Source organism: Cupressus sempervirens, chromosome 4 (assembly GCF_028749045.1).
Source record: "Cupressus sempervirens isolate cs-2001-9-10 chromosome 4, ASM2874904v1, whole genome shotgun sequence".
Classification (NCBI taxonomy): domain Eukaryota; kingdom Viridiplantae; phylum Streptophyta; class Pinopsida; order Cupressales; family Cupressaceae; genus Cupressus; species Cupressus sempervirens.
Genome location: NC_143121.1, coordinates 337944174 through 337969140, shown reverse-complemented (window position 1 = coordinate 337969140; position 24967 = coordinate 337944174). Strand labels below are relative to the sequence as shown.

At 34.5% G+C, this 24967-nt stretch overlaps 1 pseudogene; it reads left to right on the top strand.

Annotated features, from left to right (window-relative positions):
- The window catches only part of LOC149561406 ((S)-8-oxocitronellyl enol synthase ISY1 pseudogene), a 44180-nt pseudogene extending 31501 nt beyond the window's left edge, over positions 1–12679 (top strand).
- Positions 12680–24967: the final 12288 nt, after the last annotated feature.

The window sequence follows — 24967 nt, the reverse complement described above, 5'->3', positions numbered from 1 at the left end:
AAGTTGGCTTATCAACAATGACTATATAAAATTGGTTCTCAATAGACTAAATCTATGAACATCATGAGCCAATAAACTCCACCAGATATGAGCTAAAATAAAACCTCCACATATGCTGATAAAGAAATATCAAAACCCTTAGAAGGCCATTTGAAAATCAAGAGTAGAGAACATAATTATCTAAGCTTTAAACCAAAACAAAATACTGAATGAGCAGATAGTATATTCTGAAATTGCAATATAATCTACTCAACGGAAGAGTTAAAATATGAAGCCAATGAAATAGCCAAAGGGCTCACCTAGAAATGTATACATTGACTATTAACCTATATATATGAGCCCATAATTCATAAGATTGTACTTACATACATATATTAACAAAATTAGAAAATGCCAAAGATTTCATTAAACTATGTACATAAGCAAACCTTGATGAATATATAAAATGTTGGATTCATATATATAGGTGATAAAATTAACATACACATCTCTAGATGCTCTCTGGCTCTTTAAATCAAAAGAAAATTTATGGGGAAGAATCTAATACCCTAGGTGACCATAAGAGGTTTAGAGAGTCCAAATACATATAATAATAAAAAATAATTACTTATTTTACACTGTTTGAAATTGTTCATAGTATAGTTGTCCACAAATCCTTAATATTAAAGTGATAACTAGCTTAAGATGGAAAACCAAAAAAGCTACTAATTCTGCCTGTATCTAACCGTATATTATCTAGTCCATCCAAAAAATGACTAAACAGGACAAACTAAACACTGTGCATCTAGATGATCAAGTTTTTCAGTCACCATGATAACTTCAGAGATTTCATGTGAGTCTTCAGAATGAAAGTTAGGAGGAAAAACCAGAGAAGTACGCTAGACTTTTCAAAATTGGGAAAGTAGAAATCCAAATTTATCCAATTATTCAAATCAGTTCCTGGTTTTATGTAGGAGTTGAAAATATTGAGGTAATTAAGCAACCATGCACAATCCTAATCATCCCTCACTCTTCTCCATCTTAACAAAAAATTTATATTGACCTCCATCTTGGACCAAGCCCCAGAAAACTCATGAATGTCCCTTATAACTAGGGTCAGATGGGCACAATAGCTATATCAAAGCTTCCTAGAGGGAAGGCCATATAAGTTTCTGGGATCAGAACCCTTCCTTTGTCATCTAAGCTCATTATAACTTCTTCAACACCATGACACCAGATGGAATTAAACATATTGGAACATAATCTAACCATTTCCCATTGCCCTATTTAAGCCCTAGCTAAACAACTAATAAAAGCTCTAATAATATTGTTGTTGGTCCTCCAGGTGAAATCGTAACTAAAAATTCCTTCACCCAAAGCCTATATAAGGCTGCCCTAGTTATATTGTCAATCAGATTAAGAATCCTACTCCACCTCTCTGGCTTGATGTTACCCCTAAAAGCCATCATTCTTGCCTCAATTTCATGAAATATGTATATATTAGTATCCATGGTCTAAAATGAAAGTGACAAAGTCGAAGGAAGTGGCTAAATATTGGGATGAAATTGAAAGTTCTAGAAAGGGAAGATTCTAGAAGAAACAGTTCTTAATGATTCGAAGGCAAAACTAAAGCCAAATAAGAATCATTAGAAAAGAGACCAAAACATAATCCTATCAAAAGCTTGGATACTTAGACTTATAATAATAGATAAGTGAAACAAGCTATACCGAGACACATCAATAAATAAAAAATCTAATATAAGCTTAACTCATGAAAGGAAGTAACATAATACCAACTTGATTTAGAGGAGTAGCTTATCTATGTAATATTATTGATTCTAAGGAGGTCTATACCGTCAACTCCTAGATTTGCCAATTTATTTGGTATTTGATTAGCTTCTCTAAAGATATGAGTTAATTGGTAGACTTCTAATTTATCTAATAGAATGAGAATTTCTTCTAGTTTAGAATTTAGAACCCAGTTTGGAGTCGATATTTTATGTAATACATTAAGAACTATCTGAGAGTCTCCTTCAATGATCAGCTTGGTCATACCTATTTCTCAACATAATTTAATGCCCTCTAGTAGGGCTTCAAGTTCAGTCAGATTATTTGAGGTGGGATTGATATATTTAGCTCTCTTCATAATCCATTTACCATCTTCATTGTCAATTATACAACCAATGCCCGATTGTCCTGGATTTCCACGAGAGGCATCGTCAAAATTAATTGTATATCATCCCGAAGGGGGGGGGGGGGGGTGCCCATTTGCAATTTTTCCTGGCATCTGCATTCCTAGTAGAGTAAAGTTGAGGAGGGTTAATTAAGTTAGCACATTTGACTTTAATCTTGCTATCCCAAAGGGAGAAGAACCCTTCTTCGAATTTAGATTTTCTAATATGAGCGTTGAGGGTTTCAATAATGCTAGCGTCAATTTTATTTATAAGGATGTCAACCTGCATTTCTTGATTCTTGAAGATTCTTCTATTCTTCTCCTTCCAAATTTCCCATGAGAGAATAGATGGGCATATATTCCAAATCTTACTATAGATACCCTTGTTTTGCCCTTTGGGCCATCCAGTCAGAAGGTCCTTAAAAGATTCTAGGAAAGGAGAGGTCTAATCCAATTTTTGTCTTAGCCATTCCCAACAAAGTTTAGAAAATGTGCAATTATATAGTAGATGATTTGCTTCTTCAGTGTCTTGTTTACAGAGAACACATCTCAAGGGACCTTGAATTCCTCTCTTTTGTAATTTATTAGCGGTGAGGATCTTACCTTGAAAAGCTAACCAAAGAAAAAATCCTGCTTTAGGTAAGCATGGGGCATCCCAACAAAGGTGTAGTGGGATGTTAATCTCTTCCCATTTTTGGGAATTGATAATCACTTTATATCCTTCTTTAACATTATATTGACCTATTTTAGATGTTGCCCAGATCAGTTTATCTTCCCTATTGATCTGTTTGATTTTCCTATTGGTGATCACCTTCCTAAAAGAGTTTTTCACATCCGGGTCTAGATCTAAGTTATCTACTAATTTCCATATCCATTCTTGATCTCTATTGAGAGACATGTAATCCTTTACTTTTGATCCCCATAAGCTGGTGAGGAGATGTTTGCATTTATCTGGAAGTCCTAGAGAGTCTATAGGAGGGGATCCGTCCTAGGATTCCTCCCAGACCAATGCTTCTTGACCTCTACCAATATCCCATGAAAGATACTTAGTTATGAGATGTCTAATTTTGGAAATAAAGTTCCAAATATCAGAGCCTTTGGGTAGATTTTTCTTTCTAAATATAGAAAGGGGGTTATCTGTATCAAGATATTTGTTGTACAAAATTTTAGCCCATTTTTTATTGTGTTCCTTAAAGAGCCTCCAAGTTAGTTTTGCGCCCAATGCTTCATTTTGCCAATTAAGTTTCTTAATTCCTAAACCTCCCATTTCTTTTGGTTTACTAATTTTATCCCATTTGATGAGAGCCACCTTTTTATCCTCCTCACACTCTTTCCAAAGGAAATTCCTTAATTTTGCTTCTAACTTATTGTTAATGGATTTAGGAAGAGGAAGGTAAGATAAAGGATATATGGGTAATGCAGAAAGGACAACTTTGATTTTGGTTACTTTACTAACCTAAGTTAGCCATTTGTCCTTCCATTCTCCAATCTTAGATTCTAATTTAGAGAGAACCTGCTTCGAAACTTTATGATGTTTGTTACCATTTTCTAATTCAATACCTAGGTATTTACACAAGAATTCACCTTTTCTAAAGCCCATGATACTACATATTAGTTTTTCCATTTTTGGAGTAGTGTTTATAAAAAAAGATTTCAGATTTATCTGCATTAATTTTTTGGCCAAATGCTTTCGAGTATGTCTAAATAATAGATTTGATATTGGTAGCTTCTACATAGGAGCTCTCACTAGGGAGAATTGTATCGTCCGCATATTGTTGCTGGGTGATGTTTGGAACATTCTTAGTTACAGAAATACCATTGATTTTCTTTTCAGATTGAGCTTTAGAAAATGCTCTACCCAAGGCTTCAGCCATGATGATGAAAAGGAAAGGGGATAGCGGATCTCCCTACCTTAGACCTCTCGAAGTATCAAAGAATCCTTTAGGAGTTCCATTTATCAAAATAGAAATTTTGGTTGTAGAGATACATTGATATATTAAGTTGATCCATTGTCAATTGAAGCCAAATGCTTCTAGAGTTTTACATAAAAATCTCCAATCAACCATGTCATATGCCTTCTAAATATCGAGTTTAATAAACATACTTGGGGTTTTATTTTTGATAACTGAATGGATAGCTTCTTAAATGATTAAAATACCATCTAAGATAGAATGCCTTGGAAAAAAACCAATTTATTCTTCGAAGATAAGTTTAGATAGTAGGGGTTTTAAATAGATAGAGAGAATTTTGGAAAATATCTTGTAAATAGTGTTGTACAGAGCTATTGGTCAAAACTCACTCGGATTTTCTAGATTATTAGTTTTGGGCATTAAGGTAAGAAATGTGTAATTAATTTTAGATAAAGGTAAGCCTCCATTTCTTGTGGCTTCGACAGCTTTCCATAAGTCTACTCCGATTATGTCCCAACATTTCTAGAAGAAAAAGGCCTGAAAACCATCTGGGCAAGGAGATTTGTTTGGATTCATACTAAATAAGGCAGACTTAACTTCTTCCAAAGAAATTGGTTTATTTAAATTCTTATTATCTTCTGAAGATGTTAATGAGGGAATGGTTGCCAACATTTTATCTTGGGCTATCTTGTTAGAGCTTTCAAAGTTATTAAGAATTTTATAGAAATGATTCACCATTATTTCAATTGTCTAATTTGGATTTTCTATTAGTGTTCCTGAAGAGTCTCTAATCTTAGTAATACTTTTAAAGGCTCTATTTGAAATAGTACTATTATGAAAAAATTTGGTATTACAGTATCCTTCATTTAACCATTTTTCTTTGGACTTTTGTCTCCAGTAGATTTCTTCTTTTGCTAAAATATTTTCTTGTTTACTTAACAATTCTTTCTCTAGAAGGTAAGAATTGTTATTCATGCCATTTTAAATAATTTTGGTATTTAGTTTGTTTAGTTCTCCTTCTATGTCTAATTTTTCTTTAAAAATATTTCTAAAGTGTTCTTTATTCCATTTTAAAATCTTTTCTTTAATATATTTCATTTTAGATACAAAGGAAAACATTCTTAATCCTTTGAAAGTTTCTTCATTCCATCATATTTTGATTAGATTCAAAAAGTTATTGTCTAAGAACCACATCTTTTTGCATTTGAAAGGATTTTTATGTGGTTTTTTGGGTTTAGTTAGGCTAATTTGTACTGGGTAGTGATCTGAACCAGCTATAGGAAGTATGGAGGATTGGATATCGAAATCAAAATAGCTACGATCTCCTCTCACAAAAAATTTATCTAGTCTTTTTGCTATATTATTGAAATCTTCCTCCTATTGTTCCAAGTATATTTTCCTTTGTTGGTTGGAATATCAACTAAGTAATTCTTATCTATCCAGTTTTTAAAATCTATTGAAGTTGGGTGAATCTGCTTTGCTCCTCCAGCTTTTTCATCTAAACCAATTATGGTATTAAAATCTCCACCTATGATTATTAGATCATTATTATGTTCCTCTATGAATGTACTTAATTCTACCCACAAAACTTTTTTATCTAAATTTTGAGTAGGGTTGTATACATTAATCAACAAAAACTGGAGGTTAGAATTAATACCTTTGATGTAGTTGCTGATCCAAGAATGTCGTGAGTCAATGATCTTGAGACATACCCTCCTAGGATTCCATATAAGACCCAGACCTCCTGAAGACCCTCTAGATTCTTGTAGGTGCATTTTCCATCTTCTCATTTTGTTTTCTAATTTATGTCCTTCCTCTTTGTTAAGTTTAGTTTCTTGCAACATTATGATTTTGGATTCAAAGGCTTTTAGATTTTGGTATAAAAGCCTTTGCTTGCTAGAGGAATTTAAGCCTCTAGCATTCCATGTAGTGATCTTCATGTTTCCTTGGGAATGATCTTCCCCTTCCCAGAATTAAAGATATCACTAATTTTTTGATGTTCCTTGGCCTGACCATCTGCTTTTCTAAGCTCTTTTAATGATTTTCTACCTCTTTTAACTTTCGTTATCCGATACCTTGGTGCTCTGATGCCTTCTTGATTCATACAAATACCTAACTACTCCTAGTTGTTAATGCTGATATCATTATCCTGTTCGTTTTCAAGCATTTTTTTTTCCCTCTGCTTCAAGCTCTAATACAATTCTTTTTGAAATGTTGGTCTGGTCTTCTTCTATACTGATGATATGTTCCATGCTAATCTCTTCTAAGGTTTCTCTTGATTTTTGCATGTGTTTACTGTCTTCACATTCTATACTCATGATATCTATCCTTAAATCTTCAAAGGAGTAGTTCTCTCCACCTAACTTGAGAACTCCTTTTAGAAGATTCTCCTTTTGAACTGTATTGCTTTTATCAATGTTGTCTAGACTAAAGACTTGAATGAGATCTTCAGTAAGGTGCTCAAATTCCTCGTTATCTTTATCTTCCCACTTAGAGTCCTCTATGTAGTTGGTATCATTATTCAAAAATTATCTGAAATCCCGAGAGATTTCTCCAATATCCTGATCATTATTATTGAGCTCTCCTTTTCTTTCCTTAATACTCTAATTTTTAGGTGTTTGCCAAAACTTGGAAAGTTTTTTACTATTTCTAACTTGTAGGGATTCATCTGTTGCCAACTCTGGATTTAATTCTGTGATGACTGTATTTGTATCCATCTTCCACTGCTGATTAAGGCCTCATCATTCACATTCTCCTATTTTGTTTCTTGGAATTCTTTTTCTTTGCTTAAACTAGGGGATGCCTTATTCTTAGATTTCTCTTTCTTTTTGCTATGTCTTCTCTTATTTTTTCTGCTTCTAGATCTTTCTTTTGGAGACTCTATTTTTTTAAAAGAAGGAATCTATTGAGGATCTCTCTCCTCATCCTTGAAATTTCCTTCCTGAGCTGTAGATGTTATTGCTATTTCCTCATTGGGGGAGTTTGATTGATCCAAATTTTCAGCCCTCCTTAGACTATTATCTCTATTTACATCTCTGATCATAATTGATTTCAACTGAGGCTTCAAGAGATCTAAGTCGTATTCTTTATGCTCTTTTTGGTTATTTATGTTTATCATAGGTAGGGCATCCTCAAGATCTGTACTAAGCTATATATTTTTGAAACTAGTGTTCCATTCAATATCTAATCTGAAAATTTCAAAAATCTCTAAATCCTTTTTGGGGCAATTGATGCTATAAATTGTTGAATTTGTGATGATTTTGATAGCACTAAAAGAGAAAGAATTGGCTTTACATTTTATTAGTAATCTAATGCTGTTACAAAATTCACAATAGACATCAATTCCAACTAGATCTCCCAAAGAGGAGCCTAATTTTTTAAAGATTTCTAGATGCATTAGTTTTGGTGGGATTGACCAAAGGGTTATCCATGTGGGGATAAGGAAATCTAAGTTCTCCTCCTTATAGTCAGGGAAACACTCAAAAAACTTGATGGCATATCCTTTGAAAAAACATTCAGAAAGCTGTAAAAGTTCTTTCTTAATCAATTCACTAGCACAATGCAGATAAGCTATTCTATTGGTAAAATGAGAGATATTTACCTATTCCAGGCAAAAATCTTCCAGCCAATCTGTAAGATTATTGAATTCTTGCACTAGCCCATTCCAATAGGCAAAGATGTTGAAATCCTAGCATTCTTTCCATCATTTTTCACTACATTGATTGCTAATAATAACCACATTCTCCTCCACTTGCTAGGTTAAACCCTTTTTAGGGCTTTTTTGAGAATTATTTGATTTGAGATTATCTCTCTTGAGGTGAGGAGGGATGTATGCCAGAGAAAGATTAGGGCTTTTGGGAGCCGAGCCATTATTATTTTTTGGAGAATCGGCTAAACCAGGGCTAGGTTTTTTGAAAACCCCTTGCTTCGCATATTTTGTAAAATTAAAAAACTTAAATTGTTGTTCGATCTTTTCAGCCGTGAAGATAACTAGATGTAAGTTGAGTGCCTCATTGTTTAGAGTGGAAGCATTTTGTTGAAACTTTGTAGTATTTGAACTTTCGAATTTGCTTCCATTCTGATGCCTAGCCTTGTCCAGCGCCCTAACATTTCCCAATGGCTGGAAAGAATTAGATGTTTTCAGAGAAGAGATTTCATATTTCCCAGCTTGATCATGTCTTGGCAATCGGACTTCCTTTTGCTTCCCAAATGATTTCCCCTCTGTTTTTGTCGCATACTTCCAAAAACCTTATTTTTTCTTAAGTTTTTCGTTTATTTTGTTTTGGATGAATCCAAGGTTGAAATTCGCTAATTGTCATTTTTCACAAGCAGAGCTTATTCTCTCTCTATTTTATTAGTCTTCATATATGGAATGAATATCTAAATGCTACTACTTAGACTTAATTTAAAATTACAAGATAACCAAAATTTGTCAAATTACGTCGTGCACATGATAGTGATGCAAAACAATATGACATAAGAATACACATTTTGACACTTTTTTTTTCTAGTATTTACTAATCGTTTAAAATTTTAGATTTTTGCTTAAAACTTGAAATAAAAAATAAATTGTTTATTAATTTTTGTCCACCACCTTTGTTAACTTTCTAAATTTAAACTTTTGAACTAGATTACATTTCTACTTCACAAAGACGCTACCCATGGTACAACAATGAATTGGCATGACTTCTTTTAGAGAGGTCAATGGTTCAAATCTCACATTGTCAATATAAAAAAAAAATGAAAAACTTCCAGGTCTTTTAATGAGGTCAGCTTCCACTAACTAAATGAATGTCTTTCAATGAGGTCCACGATACTACAAGAGTCTAAGGGACACAAGAACACGCTTCACGTATATGATAAACAAAAACGAAAATGGAAAAAACCACCACCGTACCTCAGTCTAGAAAGAAACAGGAAAAAACCACCACCGTACCCCAGCCGGGCAACAATAAATGGGCTTCGAAGTTTGGAATACATTTAAACAGTTTGGAACACATTTAAACCCAAAAATGCCCACATTGGTCCGCTTTCGTTATTCCATAGATATCTGAAATTCTTGCCACAAAGAGCTTGGACATTCAAGATACTGATACAACTCCCGACTCCTCAATTAAGATGCTTTTTATCTCACCAGAAGTATAATTCATAGATAAAACCTCCAAAAAGAGGAAAACATATATGGAACACTAGTTTCCATTTAAATTTTTTAAGTTTCTATAGTTCAAATTGTTTTCTTTTAGATTAGATCGTGTCATTTTTTTAGTCAATATTTTGGATCAAACACAATGATTCGTCATGAGAACAATCGGGGAGAGAGCAGAATGATTAAAATATTAGCAGATCAAACAAGAAAGAAGAAATATATGAGAACCAGTCACCATTGTCATGAGCTCCGATGTTAGGTTGACTAATTCCTCTTGAGTGGGACTGAACCAAAACGTCAATCTCGCTAAATTTGAAGATATCGGATATAATTTGCATCCGGTGTGTTGGACAGTCTATAAACTAGTTTCTACAATTTTAGAAATCGCAAGAAGCCTGCAATTACCGACTGTCCAAGCTCTGTATGTTTCATTTTGAGTTAAGAATTTAAGAAATCTCTTCAACAATAAAATAGGATTGACGTGTGTTAATTTAGGTTTTCTTCATTCACTTTTCTGAAAACTGAATTCTCTCGAACGATTGAAATTCAATTTAATTGCAATATATGGCTAAGCTGTGCCAAATTTGTTCTCGGCCTAGTGATTCTAATGAACATAGAGTCTTTCTGCTTGAAATGCCTTTTTTGATGCATATAATAGAGAAAGAAAATATAGATGTTCTATTCAGTGTGTATTATATTTTCCAGTATGAATGTTCTTAACTAATGTGTTTTATGGCAGGTTAGCATTTAGTTTTTTTTTGTTGGATCCGGCATAATAAGTTGGCTCTCATGGTGGGAAGGTGCGCACAGCAGAAGGGTGAATAAGCACAAAATAAAATTAGAACATGATACCTTGATTGGAAAACACCATCTATTCCAAACACAAATAGTCCCAAAAATAAAGCTCTTTTGAAACTAAATTATAAACAGAGAATCACAACTAAGAAATTATAGAACTGAAGTTCTTTGAAGAAAAATTCAGTCTTTCTTTTCATTGTTCAATCTTCCAATACATTGCCTCATTATTCTTCATCGATTCTCCATACCATTCTCCTACTCTACCCCTCCTACTATCAGAGATTTTATTGCCTTGTATATATAACTTTGCAAAGACCAAATAAACCCAATAACTTCCCATAACCGGCTCCTCAACTAATCCTAACTTCTAAACAACTCATTATTCTATTAACGGCACTAATGTTTGTCCCCCTGATTACATCATTAAAACAGTCATTTTAAAACTAAGACATAACCCAACAATTAAATTATGATAAATGCATATAAAATCTTGGATCATTGAATAATTGCTAATCTCATGATGCCCCTGCATCAGAAGGCTCTCTTGGTCATAGAACAGTAAGTATTTAGTTGCCCATACATTTTAAAATATTGGCTTGTGTAGGACAGATGATAACTGAGATAATCGAATTCAGCAAACTTGCAAAGTAGTCAAGAACCTCACTGGTTCTTTTGTTGCTTCCTTGGAACCCAACTCTTAATTGTAGTCCTTTGCGGGTAATAGGTGTTAACTTCATGTTAAACACCTTTAATGGAGATAACTTCAACGTTCCATCTTTCATATTTGCTCTTCAATTTCTGTTTTAAAAAAAAATGTTGTTTATCAACTGCTCTGGTTTTCTGGTCTAACTGCTCTGTTTTGGTTGCTAAGGCTCTCAGTTATTTTGGTTTTGTGATTTCAAAAATAGTAATTGTGAACTCTTTGCTCTTATGGTATCTAGGCAGTTATGAGAGTAGCAACATGGTTTGGAGGGTTTTGAAAAGTTAGTGTTAAGAGTTGTTGAACTGCTCCGTTTTTTGGGTTGAATTGATGTGGACTTAAGTAATAAGCTATGCTATGCTTATTAAATTATTATGATTTCAAATTTTCAAGTACAAAGCTAGGCCATGGAAAAGATTTCAGGAGGGCAATGTGAAGGTTACTGGCCAGTGATCCTGAAATAAAGTTTATATTCGAAATGATGCAATTCCCAATTCTCAGATATCAGGGAAAATAATTTGTACATTGAACGTTCTACCCTGTAGGAAAAGATTTATGTACCAAATATAGTGTATTATGTAGTGGCTTTTCCAATCAAGATAAATGGATGTTAACTTGATTTGCATGTCTAACTTGTATAAATGATGTTTAGGGGAAACAAGATCAAAAGTTGATATATCCTTGCTCAACTTAATGTCAATTGTCCATTTCTTCTCACTCCACCATTGAAACGGGAAATAATGAGTGTACTGGACTCACTTATCTAGCAGAATTCTGTATGTGACCATTTTTTTGGTGCAGAGAAGAGCTCAACAGAACGTTCAAGTCTCAGAAACAAAATCTGAGAAGCAAAGAGTAGCCCTTATCCTAAGAGTCACAGGAATTGTGGGCAATAGCTTGGCTGAAATCTTGCCTTTGCCAGACACTCCTGATGGACCCTGGAAAGTTTATGGTGTTGCCAGGAGGCTTAAGCTTGATTGGTCTCCACATGCTACAGTTGATTACATCCAATGTGGTGTTAAACAGAGGAGAAACTTTATAAAGGATTTCTAGTTTCAAGGATGTGACTCATCTTTTTTGGGTTTGTTGGGCTAGTAGAGAGACAGGGGAACAGAACTGTGAAGACAATGGCAGAACGTTTAATAATGTAATAGATCTACTAGTACCCAATGCTCAAAATATTGAGCACATCTATATGCAGACTGCTGTGAAACATTACTATGGTCCATTTGATAATTTGACCGAAAATTGAAATATTCGGCCCCATGAGCCACCCCTTCATGAAGAGCTTCCTAGGCTACCTGGGCCTAATTTCTACTACACACTTGAAGATATATTGTTTGACTGTGCCATGAAGAAAGGGAATGACTTTGTCCACTCACTGCCCTACAGTCATATTTGGCTTCTCTCCTTGGAGCTTAATGAACATGATTGGTATTCTCTATGTCTATGCTTCTATTTGCAAACATGAGGGTCTTTCTTTCAAATACCCAGGCAATAGAATCACTTGGGAACAATTTATGGATGTAGTTGATGCTGAATTGATTGCAGAGCAAGAAATATGGGCTGTTGTAGAACCTATTGCTAAGAACTAGGCCTTCAATTATTCTAATGGAGATGTGTTTAAATGGAAAAAACTGTGGAAACGAATTGTAGAGAAGTTTGAGCTGGAAATGCTACCATATGAAGGTGAAGGATTTAGTGTGGCTGAAGCAATGAAGGACAAAGGACATATCTGGGAGGCAATTGTGAGGGAAAATAATTTACGCCTCACCAAAATTGAGGAAGTTGGAAATTGGTGGTTTGTTGACATCATACTAAATGCCTCATTTGAGTCTGTCACTGGTTTCTTTGGGTTTTGTAATACTAAATCTTCTTTTGTATCATGGATTGACAAAATGAAGTTGCTTAAGATTATTCCGTGGCTCTGGTCAGTATGCCTGAAAGCTAATGTTAGTCAGCAGGCAGAGTGACAGCCTAGAGTGAGCTACCTGAAGTATGCATCATATATAGCTGTATTGTTGCAATTGCACCATGAGTAAAATGCAAGGTTGCAAGGGTACATGTACCGAAGTACTGTGTACTCAGTGAAGAGCATCATTTCCAAGAGATTTACTGATTTTTGTTTCGGTTTGTGTTTTCATATCAACTTGTTATTTATTAAGCTTAATTCAATATGTAATCAGTTCGAATCTTTGATACAGTACTGATTCACAGTAAACTTTATCACTGTTCAAGTCAGAAGTTTACTATTTGCAATATGTTACATCCCAAAATTTTGACCTAATTAAAATACGTTTTAGCCGTTGAGATGATTAGTTAAAACTATCATTGTCTTGATCATGTGAAAAGGGAAGTTATAGTTAATTGTTTATTTCATGTAAAAATGGATTGTTTATTTGAATCGGGTTATTATGTTTACTTGTTTATTGATTATGGTAGTTAACCATTGTTATAGTTATCAGTAATATATTTTAATATTTGATTTAAACGGAGGAACTTGTTATTATTGTGGAAATGTTGTGCTGTTGGTTGCAAGAGCAGACGAAAGGGAGAAAGCATTGCTAAACGGGATTCAAGGAATGGGGCAATCCTAGTCCATTGTTGGATTGTCAGGTATGGCCTCTAACTACCTTGATAAAGATTTAGTGACTTCACAATAGAGTACACCATTGGACAATTATGAGCTACTTGGTCAAACATATATAAATAGTAAATATTAAAAATTCTTTTTCACAACCATTACCTTTTTTGTTTTGTGATGCCGTCAATATTTTTTTTATCACACACACATGTGCATATACAAAGAGAATATGATGTTAGAGATAAACCATATTCCTCTGAACTACACACGTATATTTATAGGTGTGACTTTAGATATAATAAATAACATGATGAAATCATATATTTAAAATAATTACACACACACACACACACACACACACACACACATATGCACACATATGAAATGTTTTGAGAAAAGGAACTTTTAATATTTTAAAGCTTATAATCTTCTCATGAGAGGCGACCTTTCAATGCAACGACCTTTGAAAACCGAAGATCTTTGAAATTGTCATCTTGATCAAGGCGAGTGCTTAAGGCTACGACTTGCTTGGCCGAAGAGAATGTTATATTATTAACGTCTTGCATCAAGCGATACACAATTTCCATCTCATAGTAAACCAACTCTTTTTTCCTTTGGGTTTTCTTAGTTACTGTCCTAACTCTCCCAACCACCATCAAGGATTGGCCATCAAGCCGTGTGGCTTAGAAAGAATTGGTTTTTTCCTTGGCATTGCTCATTTTCGATCAGGTTATGTTCTTAGTTTCTTTTCTTTTCATTTCGATCATACTATGGCTTGTTTTGTTTACATTTCTGCAACCTTTCTAATCGGCCATTTGAGGCTCGATATGTACAAAGCTTGATTTTAATGTCTATCTTCTTTCTTCTCTGAATTTCGAGTACTTTCTTAGAAGAACTCTGTAATATGAACCTGATAACCAAAATAGAATACATCATTGCATATGATAGTGATCATGATACATCCGCTAATGGGTAATATTTTAAGATCATTATGAAATATTAAATCAGTATGAAGTGATATTCTCTAAGGAATCACCTGGGCTGGTATAGCCAATGAAGGAGGATGGATAGGAGAGGATCCCTGCAAGGGAAGAAGTAACGAAAAATTAAAATTTCCATGTATAGACATTTGTAAACTTTATGATGATTTCTAAAAACATCCAAGTCATCTCATAATTGTCCAATTTGTACCCTACTATCAAGTTGAGTGGTGGTGATTGAGTATTAGAAACCCATCTAAATCCTTGGACAAGGTTGATTTGAGGCATCCTGACCTAATTTGATCACAAGATGTTAGTGGTGTCAGTTAATCAGGCATGCCCACCTATTACTAAGTGGACATTCTAAACACTAGTATGCTCAAATGGCTGGACTATAGTGCCCCAAGCCTAACTCAGGGTAGGAGGGCCTTTCTTGTTAAAAGATTGTGTGAGGATTTATAAGGTCTGAGCTTGGGAGGTTAATCCTATGTCAATGCTTCTCCTCTTACCCGATGTCGAGGCTTGACCAACACCTTCAGATATTTTCAATTAGTTTTAGTATGTGTTTTGGATCCTTACAAATACATTTATTTTACTTAATGGATAGTCATAGAATAAATTAAAATGTTTTTAATTTCCTTTTTAGTTGTTGTAGAAATCAGATTTGTTAGTTATTTAAGTTAGAAAGTACCTCATCCCCTATTTTGAAAAATAGTCATACCAAGGTTGGTGTTGTTCAAGGGACCTACCCTGGTACTTTGCTTCAAACACACTGAGCTGAGTCTAAAGATCATCAAGTGCTCTTCTAAGCCCAACATTGGTCTTGAGAGTATCTTGAAGAGAAAGGAGAAGAGGAGAGAAATTTGGAGTGATTATCAAACATTCTATTTGATGAGAGTGAAAGGGGCATGAAAAGGTAGCCCTACATCTAATTCTCCAAATGTGCTTAAGGATAATGTGTCTGAAAGATTGCATAATAGTAATGTAGGAAAGACCAAGCAGTGTAGTTTTCCAAGACCAAGCTTGAGGAAATAATGCAGGAAAAGCGGAGAAGAGGAACTTCTAGAGTTGTTGGGCATGAGGGAAGACCCAAAAGGCACGTTTGATAGTCTCATTTTAAAAGAAAAAGGAAGGTTGATAAATGAAAGTTGGTCATTATAGGAATTTTGACATGGAGAGTTTTCCACACTAGGAGCTGCTTATGCACAAATCTGAGCGGTATTACAACATTGAGTGGACATAAGGCACCACAACTCGACTCTCACAAGTTTTTGGATATATAAGAAATATTACTATTATTTTGCAAAAAGAGGGGTAAAAATTTATTAAGAAAGAAAGGAATACAACAAGGAGAGCTCAACAAGGAGCTCGATCTTGAGCAACAAGATCATCAAATTCTTGCACCATCTCAAAGGACAGTTGCCTCCTATCCCTAATATTCCAACCCAGATCATGACTAGATGCCCATTTGGCTAAACAATCAGCAATTCTATTCCATTCACGAGGAATATACATGAACCTAATGAACTGAAAAGAGGATAGTGGCCAGCTGGCAACTAACATCCTCAAGCTCTTGCGAAGAAAGCATGTTCACCACCACCTGGGAATCAGACTCACAGATAATCTTACTCCATCCCCGCAAACAACACTGTTCCACAGCATATAAAATAGCCTGAGCTTCCATGAGATTGTTAGTATAATCACCCTTATGAACTGAGAAGAAAAATTTGACATCCCCAGAACTACAACGAGCCACTCCGCCAATACCAGCTGGACCAGGATTCCCACAGGAAGAACCATTAGTGTTAATTTTCAGAACTCCATAGGGAGGAGGAGTCCAGTGCCCATCCCGGTTAACCCGACCCTTCCTTTGATGGTGAAGCTTCCTGGACATAGAAGGAAACCTATGAGCTACAGCCCCATCCTACAAATGAAAATTGAGGCAATTACAGATAGCAAGATCAACCGGATCCATACCCCCATCAAGCTCACACTTCACAAGAATAGTTTCCTGAAGAGAATGTGATATTTTTGACCAAAGATGCAAAACACCAAGCCGAACATCTTGGAATATGCGACAATTCCTCTCCAACCAGATATGCCAAAGCATGAAAGATGGGCCAGCAATCCAAGCAGCATGGAGAAAAGAAGACTTGGAGGGAGCAATACCCAAGCGGGCCCAAAACTCAGGCAAAGAGGAAGCATGCCGACAAGAGCAACCCCAAGCGCTCCACCAAAGGTGCCATATCTGAGTAGAATAGGAGCAATGGAAGAATAGATGGGAGACAGACTCCTCTCCATTACCACACAAAACACAATAAGAGGGGCCCTGAAATCCACATTTACAAAGATTATCCCAGGTAAGACAACGGTTGTGAGCCACTAGCCACATGAAAAAATTGCACTTGGACCAAGAAACTTTATTCCAAACTTGCTTCCACCAAGGGACCTCAGCATCCGCAAATAATTGTCTAGTTATCTCCTGATACCCAGCAGAGACATGATATTTACCAGACAAGGTATCGCCCCAAGCCAAAACATCTGGACCAAGCAAAGAAGAACACTCTCTAGAGGCCAGAATTTGAGAAAGCTCCTGACGATCCATGTCTGTACCTCCAGGAGGCCAATCAGAAGAATGCTTCCATCTGTAACCAACAACAGGTCCCAATTGATAAGGAGTCTTGTAATGAGCCACTTTATTCCATCCAGTGGCAAGAAAAGAGTCACAAAGAGGCTGAAGATGAGGGTATATGGATAAAATGGAAGGGAATCCATCCCAAGCATTAGACCAAAACAAAGCCTGAGAACCTCCTTTACATATCCAAAACAGACCCCTCTTTACCAACATCACACCTGTCTTCAAAGTATGCCAAACCATTGAGCCACGACCTTCAAGAGGAAGTACAGAAAAAGAGCAAAGATCAGCACCATGAAAATATTTATGAGTGATAATACGAGCCCAAAGTTGATGTTGTCCAGAGCACCATTGCCAATAAAGTTTAGTAGCCAAAGCTTGACTACTCAATAGAGCAGATCGAAGACCAAGACCACCCTCCTTTTTAGGCCTACAAACAGTTGCCCAATTAACCAAGCTCCATTTAGTACTATGCAAATTACCACTCCAAAGGAATTGTCGAGAAAGAACATCAAACTCCTTGAGAAAGTAAATAGGTGCAGCGTGAACCATGCTTCGATAAGTAGGAAGAGCTTGGATAACAGCTTGAAGAAGATTAACCTGGGCAGTAGTAGAAAGCCATCTATGAGTCCAATGATTTACCTTATTTTGAAGCTTGGTAATCAAATTTTGCCAGAAGAGACGTGGCTGCCTAGAAACAGCAATAGGGATGCCAAGATAAGTCAAAGGAAGTGATCCTATCTAAAACTGTAGGATACTAACAATCCTATGCTGAATAGAATCAGGAGTGTTAAAAAAGTAAATGGAAGATTTGTGCTCATTAACTTTCTAGCCTGAAGCTACCAAATAAACGTCCAAAGCATGTCGAAAGGCTTTAGCTTCCTTGATCCTAGCAAGACCAACAAGATCAGAATCATCAACAAATTGAAGATGGGAAAGAGAAGGTAAGCCATTACCCCACCGCCAGCCTTGAATAGAATTCTGGGACACCTGATGCTTAATGAATCTGCTCAAGCCTTCAGCCATGATGATGAATAGATATGGGGAGAGAGGGTCACCCTGGCGGAGGCCTCTAGAAGCACCAAATAATTGAGAAGGTTGACCATTAATAAGAACAGAAAAAGAGGCAGAAGTAACACAACTCATAATCCAACTCACCCAGTCAGAGCTAAATCCAAAAGAAAGAAGAATACTCCTTAGGAAGCTCCATTTAAATTTATCGTAGTTCTTATCCATATCCAGCTTAACAAACATGGCTCTCTCCCTTGAAGTAGCCATAGAGTGAATAGCCTCAGTAGCAATAACCACCCCATCCAAAATTTGTCTGCCAGCAACAAAACCACCTTGTTCTTCTGAGATAATAATGGGAAGCCACCTTTTCAATCTCTCAGCAATCAACTTAGTAATAACTTTGTAAACCACATTACATAAGGCAATTGGTCTAAAAAACTCCAATTGATTAGCACCCTCTCTCTTAGGAATAAGAGTCAAGAATGTAGAGTTCAAAGCTCGAAGCATCTGCTTGCTAGCATAGGATTCTTTAACCACCTCCAACAAATCATGATTAATGATGTCCCAAAATTCTTGAAAGAATTCAACTGGAAAGCCATTAGGACCAGGAGCCTTCCCCTTAGGCATGCCAAAGACCACCTCCTCCAGCTCTTCCAAAGAAATAGGATGCATGAGATAATCATTCATTTCCTGAGTGATAAGGGAAGGAATACAGGACAAAATAAGATTTTCTTCATTATCAACAGGAGGAGAGTCCTCAGAGAAGAGGGTAGAGAAGTACCAAATAGCCTCCTGGAACAAAGCTGGCAAGGAATTCAGTTGGATACCTTGAGAATTAACCAAAGAAGAGATAGTGCTCTGATTCCGATGAGATTGCACTGTTTTATGGAAAAAGGCAGTGTTACGATCACCTTCCTGGAGCCAATCAACTCTAGCCTTTTGCTTCCAAAAAATTTCCTCTCGAAGTTCCCATTCTTCTAGAGTTCTAGAAGCAAGGGATTTAGCCTTGCCAAGATCCTCTGAGAAGCCTCGATCTCTAATCTCCCTTGTGATGACATCAAGATCTTCTTGAGCAAGCCTCTTCATAAAGTGAAGGTTCCCAAAGCATTCCCTATTCCATATCTTGAGCTGCCTTTTAACATATTGAAGCCTTTTAGAAAATGAGAACATTGCAGTACCATAGGCAGGAGCACCATCTTTCCACCAACAAAAAACACAATCATGAAGAGAGGAGTCCCGAAGCCACATCAACTAGAACTTAAAAGGAGGATGCTTCAGAACATAAGCCCCTATAGTGGAAAATTTGATTGGCCAATGATCTGAACCCCTCCAATCAAGGATTTCTGAAGAGATAGTAAGGGTGCCACTAACCCAGAAGCAAGAAATAAGAAATCTATCCAGACATTCTGAGATAGCAACAACACTAGTCCTGTGATTGTTCTAGGTATAGAGACCATTAGAAGGCTTAACATCAGAGAGATGCAAAAGAGATATATGTTGCCGAAGAAGAGAAGAAGAAGGCCCCAATCTAGCCAAACCACCATGCTTCTCCTCCAAACTTAGAACTGAATTGAAGTACCCTGCTAACACTCAAGGATGATAAGGATGACAATTTCTAACATATTGAATATGTTCCCAAAGTTCCTCCTTTCCCACAAGATCAACAGGTGCATACACATTAGTAACCATGATTACCTCTCCTGAGTCTAGAGTAGAAGCTACCATAGAGAGAGCTAAGCGAGAAGACATCCAGCCAAGAGGAGAAATTTTTTGAGGATCCCAAAATATAGCTAAACCACCCGCACTGCCTGTTGCCCCAACACACTGGCATTGGCCACGAGACCAAATACTAGAGGCATGTTGGACCATAAACTCGACAGAGAGCTTAGTCTCTTGGATACAAAAAACATCAGGGCTATGATCAACCACCAAGTTATGAATAGCCTTTTGTCTAGGGATGCTATTCAACCCCCTTACATTCCATGAGAGAATAATCATCATTGGGTAGAATTGGGAAAATGAGAATCCAAAGGTTTCACTGAACTAGACTCAATCAATATATCTCATGTGAGTTTAATCTTCTCTTGGTCTGTTTTGCGCCCACTCCTTAGAGGAGGAGTAGAAGAAGCCCGCTTAAAGGGTTGAGACATCACCCCAAGGGGAGAGGAGAACCCTTGCCCTTACCTGATGGTAGCACATCCTTAACCAAGTCAGCTAAAACAACATCATTATCCTCCAACACTGCAGGAGTCACCAGAGCCTCTGTCACAGGAGCTACAGGGACCTCACAGTTCTAATATACTACAACTTGGGATGCCCCACAAGCATCATTAGGAACAGATCTCTCATCTGGGAAAACTGGATCAGAAGAGATAGGAGGAGGAATACCCTCCTCTAGAACCATACTATACAGCACCTCAAAGCGGTTAAAACCTGAATCAGATAATCTTTCTTTCAAAGGCCTCTTTTGACCATGACCCTTAGCACGAGGGTGAACAGGGGTAAATCCATCCTTATCCTGCATTTGAGCCTTACCCTTACCTGTAGCATCTTGCGGATTCATCCCCTTGGTAGTATTAGCCATTTGAGATTGTCCTTTCCCTATAGTATCTGCCAAACCACCAGTATTGCCAGCTATAGAACCATCCACTCCTTTGAAACTTGAGTTACAGGGGCACTGATGCAGTAAATGACCATACTCATGACAAATCTGGCAACGAAAAGGGAGAGATTCATAATCTAACTGCTGCACCCAAGAAAAATCCCCCATAAAAATTTCCAAAGAATCTGGTAATGGGTTATTCAAATTAATTTCAACACAAATTCTAGCATAAGAAATAACCTTTTTATCGAGGGATTGATGTGCGATCGCAGCCGGCTTCCCCAAAAAAGCAGCAATTTGTCGAAGGATGTCTTCACGCCAAAATTCCAAGGGAAGACGAGGCAAGCGAACCCAAACTGGCACTGTTGAAGGGAGATCCTCAACAAAATTAAAACCTGAATGCCAAAGTTTGACAAATAACCCCACATGGTTGTAGAAATAAGGGCCCCCTTCAAAAACACGATCCCGATCAGACATGCAAGAGAATACAACAAAAAAATAACTATTCCCCGCCAACATAATCTCCATATCGCCTTCCACCTGCCATGAGCGGTGGATCCATGCCTCAAGAGCGGATAGGGAAATCCGGATTCCAAGAAATTTGCATATCAAAGCATGCTTGGTCCAATAGTCAATGTCCTCCATTACAACCATTGGAGGAATAACCAGAACAGGGTGATCATGGCTATGCGGAAAACAACCATTAACTTTTTTCAGCTTGGAGCTCTCCCCTGAATAAAATGATTCAAATCGCATTGTATGCATAGTTGGAGAAGAACCATCTATTCTCACCAACAGAGAAGAAATCCCAAGCCCTGCCATGCAAACAATAAAACCCCAATCCAAAATTGACTACAGAAGATTTCCAAAAACACTGACGCAAATTCACTCCTCATTCAAAAGTATTGACTATTATTTTGAAAATAACATGTATATATAATTTTTTAATTATATCTATTATATCATTGTACAAATTTAATCATTACAAATACTTAAAAAGACATGTTATGTAACCATAACATCCTTATGATTATAGGACCAATTTATAAAATGCACTATAGAACAAGGGCATTCCAGTATCTATGAGACCCATGCATTACAACTACCAAGAATCTAGTGCTGGCCTAGATTTTACAAACATCTTCTATCACCACATTAGGAGGTGGGTGGCATCTCTTGAAATCCATTCATCCTGAATGAAAAGATAAGAATGTCCAGGAAAATGTTATAATATCCATTTGTTGGGTTCCTCTGCAAGTAATTTGTTAGCTATCACTCTCCAATCAAGATTTGGCTATTTATTTTTAGTCGATTTTTGTCATCATTAAGACCATTTTCCATGTGAGGGCATTGGCTAAACAATCGAATATTTGCACCGGCTAAATAGTCAATGTCATTACCTCCTTTAGTTTGGCTGCAGGAATAGGAACAGAGGAATAGAAATAGCTATTATGGAATACTTATTCTAGAATAGAAAATGGGGGTACACATTCCTATTCTTTGTTTGGTTAAGCCAGAATTTGATGGGAATTCGTGTACCCAAAAATTTATGTTTTCTAAAATAAATAAAATTGGAATCAGAATACATATTCCAATTCCACCTATTTAGGTGGAATTGCAAAACCTCATTTTTGGGCCAAAATTGGAATACATATTCCTATTTTATTTCATATTCTAATTTCGATTTGGTGCATCCAAATGAAGAATTCAAAATTTTAAGAATTTACATATATGCCTATTCCACTTGTATTTATGATTTGACCCGCCTGTTTACAAATGTTATTTTTTACTTTTATTTTATTTTATTTTGTGTACTTCGATTTGACCCATTAAATGGGCACCAATGTTGGGTAAAATAAATTATTATATGTTCTATTCACCATAGTAATTATTATAGGACTTGTTCAAACTTTTATGAAGTTTATTTAAAATAATTTATGAAATAGAAAATAAATACTTATAATTGTCAAAATATATTATAGAATATATTATAACATTGAATAGATAAATAAATTTATTAGAATGTAAGAAAATTATATGTTAAAATTAGTCTATAAGATACAATTCTATGTCAATATTATTTTCATATAATTATCTCTTCTTACACAATAATAAATTTACCTGTCTATTTAACTTTATAATATATTTTGATAATTATAAATATTATTAATTTTTAGTTGTAAATTTTTAATAAAATAAATTTTCTAAAATTTAATTGATATAAACTTTTTGGAGAAATTTTTTTTAATAAAAATGATATAATATTTAGCTGAAACTTCAATAAATTTATTTTATACACTAATTATTAAATTTATTTATTTTAAAAATAGATTTATATAATATTTAAATTGTTTAAAATAAATTATAGAATAAAAATATATTATTTAACTATTATGAAATTAAATTATTATCTTAATAATTTAATATTTTATAAACTTAACTATAAAATAATCAACATTTAAAACAAAATTGCTTCATTGACCCTAGATTCATAAGAGTTGATTCAATTTTAATGAGCAAGTAAAAAGTAGAACTCACATTTTAATTGATTTGTCTTTAAGAACCGTAGACTGCACTAGTAATTTTGATTTGAAAAATTAAAATAAAGCACTAGTAATTTTATTTTGAAAAATTAAAATAAATCTATTATATTATAATTAACTTGAGAAGTAAAATTAAAAATCAATTTAATATTATATATATAATTTTATAAATGAACAATGGGTTCAAAAATAGATATTTATTTAATTCAATTTTTTTATACATTTAATCCTAAATTTTATAATAAGTTATAAATTTGTGAATTCTTTTTTTTTTATCGGTAAGAGGCCGAAGCCAAGATTAATTATTATGTGTTGTTATTAATTATTATTATTATTGATTAATTTGTGAGTGGATTCAAACCCAAGACCTCTTCGATAAGAGGCTCACAATTTACCATTGTGTTGTAGGCTCTTGCCTGTAAATTTGTGAATTCTTATCTTAAATTTGTTATAATAATTCTTTATCTTCTAAAATATAGATATAAATGTTTTTGACAAGCATTATATAAATATTTTCAATATAAGTCTTTTGAATTGGAAAAATAAAATAAAAGTCAATCAAAAACATAAGTCTCCACCCTATCTAGGTGGGACTAATAAAACATGCAAATTCTCTATAAAGTATTTTAAATTCTCTCACCCATTTAAGTTTTTGATTTTATATATTAGTACAATTTTTTGTATGTACTCTAATATTATACTAGCAACACTTAGCTTACATCAAACTTTTGTTTTGGACAACATAAATTTTGTATCAAAAGTTCTTCAATATATTTATCAATGTCTAACATTTTTTTTCAATTTATTAATACATTTATTTGATATAATCTTATATAATACATTTTTTTTTTTATTGCATAAACAAGTGTTATATTATTCATAATTATTTACTATTTCCTTTTATATAGGTGAATGAGATATAAAATTATTATTTTATTTAATGAGCATCTTAATAGGTCAAATCAAAGCACATAGGATAAAATAATTTAACCTTTTTTTGTAATGGGTAAACACACAAGTCAACTGAGGCACTACAGTTTATTGAAACTAACAGAAGTAATGGAAGAAACCACACTTGGTATTTAGCCAGTTCTTAATTTCAAAAAATTATTTTATTAAAAAATTTACAACTTCACTATATTAATTATTATTATTTTGATAAAGTTTAACTGAAAATAAAAATTAACAATATTTATAATTGTCAAAATATATTATAAAGTAAATAGAGAAGTAAATTTATTATTGTGTAAGAAGAGATAATTATATGTTGAATTTGGTCTATAAGATTACAATCCTAAGTTAAAATTGTTTTTATTTAATAATGAAATGATTTAGTATACAACCATACAATTTGAATTGAATATCAAATTATTTGATGATTAAATAAAAATAATATTAGCATAGGATTGTATGTTATAGACTAATTTTAACATATAATTTTCTTACATTATAATAAATTTATTTGTCTACATTTAATGTTATAATTATGTCGAGAGGCATATACAATGGGAGCAACAATTCCCAACATGAGAGTATTCCAAGGAATAATTTGTGTAAGGAAAAAAGATTTGGTGAGAGTTAAAAACAAAATTCACTTTTAAAAATAAATTTAAATAACAAATGTCATTTGGCATTCACAAAAAGAATACCAAATTAGAATATGGAATGTCATTTGGCAATCATAATTATTAACAAATAGAAATAAAAAATAAATTTGATGGAAGTTACAAATAAAATTTAGTTTTAAAAATTAGTTTAAAATAGAAAATGCCATTTGGCATTCACAAAAATGTTAAAAACCAAATTAAAATGTGTAGTACCATTTGACAATCATAATTATTAACAAATAGAAATAAAAAATAAATTTGATGGGAGTTACACATGAAATTTATATTTAGAAATCAAT